This window comes from Lygodium microphyllum, chromosome 24 (genome assembly GCF_053477565.2).
Source record: "Lygodium microphyllum isolate KBCC chromosome 24, Lygodium_microphyllum_v1.1.10, whole genome shotgun sequence".
Classification (NCBI taxonomy): domain Eukaryota; kingdom Viridiplantae; phylum Streptophyta; class Polypodiopsida; order Schizaeales; family Lygodiaceae; genus Lygodium; species Lygodium microphyllum.
The window spans coordinates 34399053-34406144 of record NC_141158.1 but is presented as its reverse complement, the minus strand read 5'-3'; the positions used below and the strand labels follow the sequence as shown (position 1 = coordinate 34406144).

Genomic DNA, 7092 nt, shown 5'->3' with positions numbered 1-7092 from the left:
TCAAGTTCATAAAGATGGTGATTATCATAGAGCACTGCATGTATGGATTTATGCAGAGTCCACTGGGCAGTTGCTGTTACACAAATGTGCTGATATTAAAGATTCATGGCCAGGGTCAGATGCCGTATAGTTTGCAAAAGAAGAGGGGAGCTTAATGGCAAAGGACCAGTTTCGCAGAAAGGATATTATGGGAGCAGAGAGTTATAAGGACTGCAAATTCTGTCCCTGTTAAATGTGGGTTGGTGCTGCCATTCCATCAACATTCTTATCTTTTTGATTGCACCCTTCACCTCAGAACGAAGTGGTTTTCATTCAATCCTCTTAGCTTGCTTATTGAGTGTTGCTGCCTTGCATGACCCAAGAGGTGGCATTGATTCAACCCCTTGATTGATTGATTGATTGATTTCGGAGAGCTTCATGATCACCCAAGATTTGAGTCTTGAAAGGCTTGATTCGAAGAGCATTGTTGGCCTACATCACTGTATAGGCCCACTATAAGCAGAGCATCATTCTCTGGTTGACTGTTACAGATTTTTTTTATCTATACAATAGAGCTGTATGTATCTACAAAAACTGTACCTGATTACAAAGATGCCTTCATGATCCTATTCCAACCCCTTAGATCTTACTTCAGATTTCCTTGTTTCTTTGGAAAAGACAGGCTGTTAACATGACATGTATTTTTGTCAAGATGTTTATTGGAAAGGTTCCCATTCAGATGAAGCTGAATGTATGTCACATATTATCTAAAATTGAGCTTTCAAATTGAATCTGATCTCGCTAGATTGACCTTCTATCCTGAAATTATTCAAAGTCCTCTGTGGTCGCGACTTTGCTTTTGAAAACCTTCGACATCTTTGGTGAACCCAACGTGAAAGCGTTGCATAAATTTCAGGATGGGGGATACTTCAGCATCATTTTTAGCCTCTTCTACGATTCTTGCTGCATCCTCTACTTCAGCTCCATCATTGATTGCTGCTTCAAGTACTTCAACGGATGATCTAAAGGAGATTTTGCAGAATATGTCTATGTATATGTAGCTTCAAAATCAGCAGACACAATTGTATATGCAGCAGCAGCAGCAATTGCATCAACAACAGTTGTCTCAGCAAAGGCAACTATATTCGGAGTAGGAGAATGCAATCAGCACGACTAAGGCGATTAAAGCAGTTGAGAATGAGAAGAAGCTATTTGATGGCCGTAATGTTTCAGCATATTTGAAGAAATATGAGATCAAGATGGGGTTTTTTGGAGTTCCAGCTGGACTTATGAGTAAGTATTTCCTTCGTCTTGTCTCACCCGCCTTGAGGGCAAAAGTGACTGATCTTTTTATTCAAAATTCGCATTGGCAAGATTTTAAGAAGGCCCTAAAAGAAGAGTATTTCCTTGAGGACTTTGGGATGGCTACACGGCGGTCATTCCGAGAGTGGGTCTACATGCCAATTGGCTGCTTCAGAGTTGATACGAGATTTTGAAGAAAGGTATAGTGAGCTTGATGCCATTGAACAAAGAGCATTGGATATTGAGAAAGTTGAGCTTTTCTTGCAAGCTGTAGATCCTGCTCTTCAGGAAGAATTGGGAGAGCTTCTTGAGGATCGCACGAAGGCTATGGGCCTCAAAACGGATTGGCAAGATGCCCAGGATGCAGTCTCGACTTTGACCAAGAGGAGGATATGGAAGACCCGCTTACAGAATGGATCTATGACACCAACGCCGCCTTCTGCTACTAGGCCTGCTTCTATCCCTGTTATTTCTTCTCTTCCTCAGCTAGTTTCTTGGCCTATGCCAGTGCCTACTGTTTCTACTCCTTCTATTCCTCCTGCTCCAAGACCGATGCCGGCTCCTTCTCCTCCAAAACCATCCACTCCGTCGGTGCCTACCTCTCTTGATGATATAATCAAAGGCATAACGGATTTGACACTAGAGTCAGTTAAAGCAGAATTGGTGGGAAATTTGAAAGAACAATTTGCTTCAACTGCGCCTACTATTTCTTCTAGTGCTCCTACTGCACCTAGGAGTGCTCCTAGTGCACCTAGGAGAGATCGGAGATGTATTTGGTGTGATAGTACGGACCATCAGCATTGCAGGGATTGTGAATCTTTTCAGGATGCAAGGAGGAAGAATTTGGTATTTTGGGGACAAGATGGTAAGATTTGGTTGACTTAAACAGGAGCTCCGCTTGCTACCAACTTTGGGAAAGGCGGAATGAAGAAGTTAGTAGATGACATGGCTGCGCGTTGTCAAAGAGTTCGTGCAAGAGCTGCAGAACACGGGGTTCAAGGTACAGCAAAGGAAGAGTCTAACAAGAAGAACTCAAATTTTTTATGTCAAAGGTCATTATATTGCTTGTCAAAATGAGTTACAAGAAATTCATGTTCAGAATAATCCGAAGAATCTCATAAACTGTTTACATTCAGGTTTTTGAAGACAGTTATGCTTTTAGCATATAGGCTTGCATTCAGAATTCAGCAAGTCTGTGTGGAGGAAGGATTCAGTTGTCTTTGTAATGTCAAAACTTAGAATCATAAGAACAAACAGCTATGAGTTTGTCATCTTTCTCATCCTGTTTTTATCATTGGCATAAGACCAATTTTTCTTGTTCGAAGGAAACATCCACTGAAGAATTCACCATTCAATCAACCTTGATGTTTGTTGTCTACAGCTACAGTAGTCCTCCAGGCATACAAGGAACAGAAATTGTAGCCTTCGCATCATAGCCAGTGCCACCACCAGACTCTATTAAACCTGGCTATCTGAGCTGCATATACAGAACCACCACACAACGACTCACAAAAGCAAAATACTTCAGCCTCTTCTACCTCCAATAGAATAATCATACACGCCAACCACTGGATTCTACTCTTGGGTAGTCCATATCAAGATCAAGTAGTAGTACCATCACTGAAAGCTCTTTTGTTACAATACACACTTACAACTACCTCCTTTCTGTAGACACTGAAATCTGCTCTTGTAACAAGGCTACAAATTTACTTTAATTGTAGGCACACATTCACTCATCTGTCTGCTCCTGCATGTCAAAAGTCCAAGCGTGAGGTTGTCCCGTAGAAGCTGCATGTTTAGCGTGCTGTCTTTATACGACTCCTCACCAAGGGTGTCAAGCTCTGATATTGCTTCATCAAAGGCCTGTTTTGCCATTGTACAAGCCCGAACTGGAGAGTTAAGAATCTCTTAATAGAAAACTGAAAAATTCAGAGCAAGCCCAAGACGGATCGGATGAGTAGGTGCTAGCTCTGCTGTTGCAAGTTCCTGAGCAGATTTGTAGGCAAGTAAGGTATTTTCTGCCGCTTCCTTACGCTCAGCACCCGTCTTGAACTCAGTAAGGTAACGATGATAGTCTCCCTTCATCTTCAGATAAAATACCTTTGATTCGGCAGCACTTGCAGTAGGAATTAGGTGACTATCCAAGAGCTCCAGGATGTTGCAGCAGATTTTGCTCAGCTCGGCCACCACCTTGGCCCTGTACTCCTTGATGAGAGCGACATGCTCTTCGTTGCCCTTGCTCTCTTCCTTCTGCTCGATCGAGGAAACGATGCGCCAAGAGGCCTGACGTGCTCTGATGACGTTTCTGATTTTCTGACAATCTCTCGCTGCATAGATTCACGACAGCTCTCCCTGCACCAGCTTCAACGGCTAGAAAAGCCTGTCTCCTGCTGAGCTAGCATGGAGATGGTCGAGGTTCATCCTCCCCTTGTGATCGGGCGGGCCGAAGACGAATATTTACACCTTGATTACTACAACGATGGCGAATTCGGACGCAGCTATAGGGCTGGAGGGAGCTCGAGCAACTGCCAAACGAGTCGCGGCTTGTACACAAGCATGGCTGATCCGCCGAGCTGCAATGGGAATCAGCAGATGGTCGAGTGTGAGAGGACGGAGGAGTAGGAGAAGCTCATATCCTCTTCCTTCTTAGTACCGTTCTCTCTAGACGGAGGAGCACGGAAGGAGAGAGATGGAGGGAGAGGGAGGCCCTGAGCAATCCTTTTCTCCATCAGAAGAATGCAAAGGCGACTGATTCATTGGGTGTGCCCCCAGCGGAGACTCTTTCTGCCGCGTGTAGATCCGTGATACACAGGTAGACCACACATCATCATCTCCAAAAACAGACTGAGCAAAAAAAAAAGAGACAGAAAAAGCTTTCCCCCCCCCATAGGCCGTCCGATCTTCCCTCCTTTTCCCATTTGAATTCTCTCTCCCAATTAGTATCTTTTCCCCTTCCTTTTCTCTTCTATCTTTAGTTTTTCTTTTTCTTGTTTTAGCATATCAAAATTAGGCAAGCGACCTTCCTCATTCCAGCACTTTTATAAAAGTCTGACATGAGCATAATTTTTGTCAAAGCCTTGTTGTGCTAGTAATATGTCACCATGCCTTTTGCATTAATTCTACATTGACATCCAAGTATTTGCAAGAGGCTTATCTTGCAGCAACTCTGCTTCCTCCTTCAAATGTCCTTCTTGTAGCATATCTCCAAAACACTTGCACCAAGGCTGTCATTGCACATAGAGCTAGACCAAATAGCAGCAGGACAAAGATCCTTTGGCATCAGTTTTTCATATTTTTCTAATACACGCACATCATGCATCCAAACAAAATCATGCGCATGCACTAAGGGAATATATACATTGGATGCGGATTATTAAAATGCATCACACAAACAATGAATCACACGCAGAAATTAACACAAATGCACAACAAAAGAAATGGAGGTGTATACGACTCGGATGCGCAGCAACACGACATCCACCCCCTCTAAACCTGCGCATCCTCCGGATGTGCCAACTATCCAGGATCATTCAAGTCCACAAACAGGTCAAGTCCATCTTCTGATTCTAGTTGACCTGTTTCTCCATCGGCTTCATCATCTATGTCTTCTGTCTCATCAGCTTCTCTTTCTCCTATCTGCTCTTCTTCTGTCAATGCTTCAAGTGCATATTCTTCATCTTCTCTTCTCTTGAAAATCTTGACTCGTTTTCCAGCAATAGGCACCCTCAATGTTGTCCCATCTAATTCAGCCAGCTCATAGGTACCATTGTCAAAAACCTTTTTCACTTCATACGGTCCAAACCATCTTTGAACCATTTTTCTCATGCTACTATGCTGATTTTCTAGACTACTGTCATAGACTAGAACCCAATCTCCTTCTTTTATGGCTCTAGGCCTCAAGCGATGCCTTAAATCAAACCTGTCCTTATTTCTGAGACGGGTGGCCTTCAAACGGTCAACGGCTAGCTCCACATCTTCTGTCCTTCTCTCTAGTTGACGAATCCGAAGGGCTATCAGCTCTTCCCTTGATAAATTCTCATGCCACGGAAGAACACTCCAAGTGAGAGCACAAATTTCAGTAGGCATGATAGGTTTTTGCCCATACATCAACTCCGCAGGCATGTATCCAGTAGTCACACTATGGGTAGAGCGATCAGCCCACAATGCGAAAGGAAGTAATCTCGGCCAATCTCCAATCCGACCTCTACAAGCTTTTGCCAATGCTTTAACTATTGGCGGATGTCCTCTTTCACTTTTGCCATTTCCCTCTGGATTATAGGCAGTAGTAAGAGCCAATTTAATCCCAAGCCGTGAGAAGAATTCTCTAGCTTCATCAGCATCTAGCTCTCCACGATCAGCTGTAATCTTGCCTATACATCCATACCTGCAAAATATTTCTTCCAACAAGAATTTACATACTGTAGTGGTGGTCTTCGTCCGCAACGGTCTACCTTCAACATAGTTTGTAAGATCCTCCCTAGCCAAGACAAGATATCTCATCTGCCAAAGTCCCACTGGCAAAGTAACCAAGTCTACCACCCACTTGTAATGCATACATAGTGGATAAGTCGGATGCAGCTCATCACGATGTCACACTAAAGAGTAAAGCTGGCAGTCCCTGCAAGTCTCCACAAAGTGAGAAACATCTTTATACATTCCTTTCCACCAGTATCTTTCTTTGATTTTCTCAAGGGCAAGCCTCCTCTCTTTCTTGGATGCTTCCAAAGAAAACCATCCTTCAAGAAATACCCATAAGCCTTCCTTCTGATTTTCTTGAATTCATCATCTGTCCAATCGGCTCTTCGAGTCAATGAACTTAGATACTGTCCAATTTGCAGCCACTCATCAACATAAAGTTCTTCAATAAAGGCCACAACAGTAGATACATGACAATCATGAATAAGGACAGAAGCAACAAACTCTGTCTCATCATCTTCTACAAGCATTGACTCCTCATCCTCATATCTCGCTCTAGAAAGCATGTCAGCAACTGGATTATCTTTCCCTGTTATGTGTCGAAATTCTGGATTCAATGATTTGATATAGGCAATCCACCGAAGCATCGCTATATCTAGAGTCGAGCAACTAGTAATCATGCCAAGCAAAGGCAAACAATCTGTTTCCACAATAACTGAAGCTCCAATAAAATACCCTTTGTCACACTTCAGTGCAGTGACTACTCCCCACAACTCTCTTTTCATCTGCGGGTATCTCCTTTGTCGCTCATTAAGAACTTTAGCTCCAAAGCGGATTGTATACCTATTTCCATCAGCATCATCCTGTCCCACAGCCCAACCTATGCCAATAGGGCTAGTATCAACTGTCAACATGATCGGCCGTCCACACTGATAATCCACCTTGCGTAGAGTAGGAGCTGATTGCAACAGCTTTTTGAGCTTACGCATGGCTTTTGAATGCTTCTCATCCCAATGAAATTTTTGCCCCTTTTGAAGCAGCTGATAGAGAACATCTGCAATATGAGCAAAATGAGGAATCCAAATCATGTAAAATACACAAGCTCCCACAAATCTCTGCACCTCTGAAGTAGTCGAGCAATACTCTGCAATCCTGTTTATGGCATCCACCTTTGCAGGAGAAGGCTTTCTGCCATAATATCCAACCATATGCCCAACTATGATGACTTCATTAACAGCAAAGACAGATTTCAGCCCTGAAAGTGTCAAATTTACCTCCTCTAATCATGTCAAAATTTGCTCACAAGCAATCAAGTGATCAGCCACAAACTGTCTACATCCACGCAAATCAAGACTTTCATTCTTTTATTCTTCTGCACAACCCTTAATAGGCACA

At 43.1% G+C, this 7092-nt stretch overlaps 1 pseudogene; it reads right to left on the bottom strand.

The window, feature by feature from the left end:
• Positions 1–3010: 3010 nt before the first annotated feature.
• On the bottom strand, positions 3011–4010 carry LOC148014970 (14-3-3-like protein pseudogene; annotated as a pseudogene).
• Positions 4011–7092: the final 3082 nt, after the last annotated feature.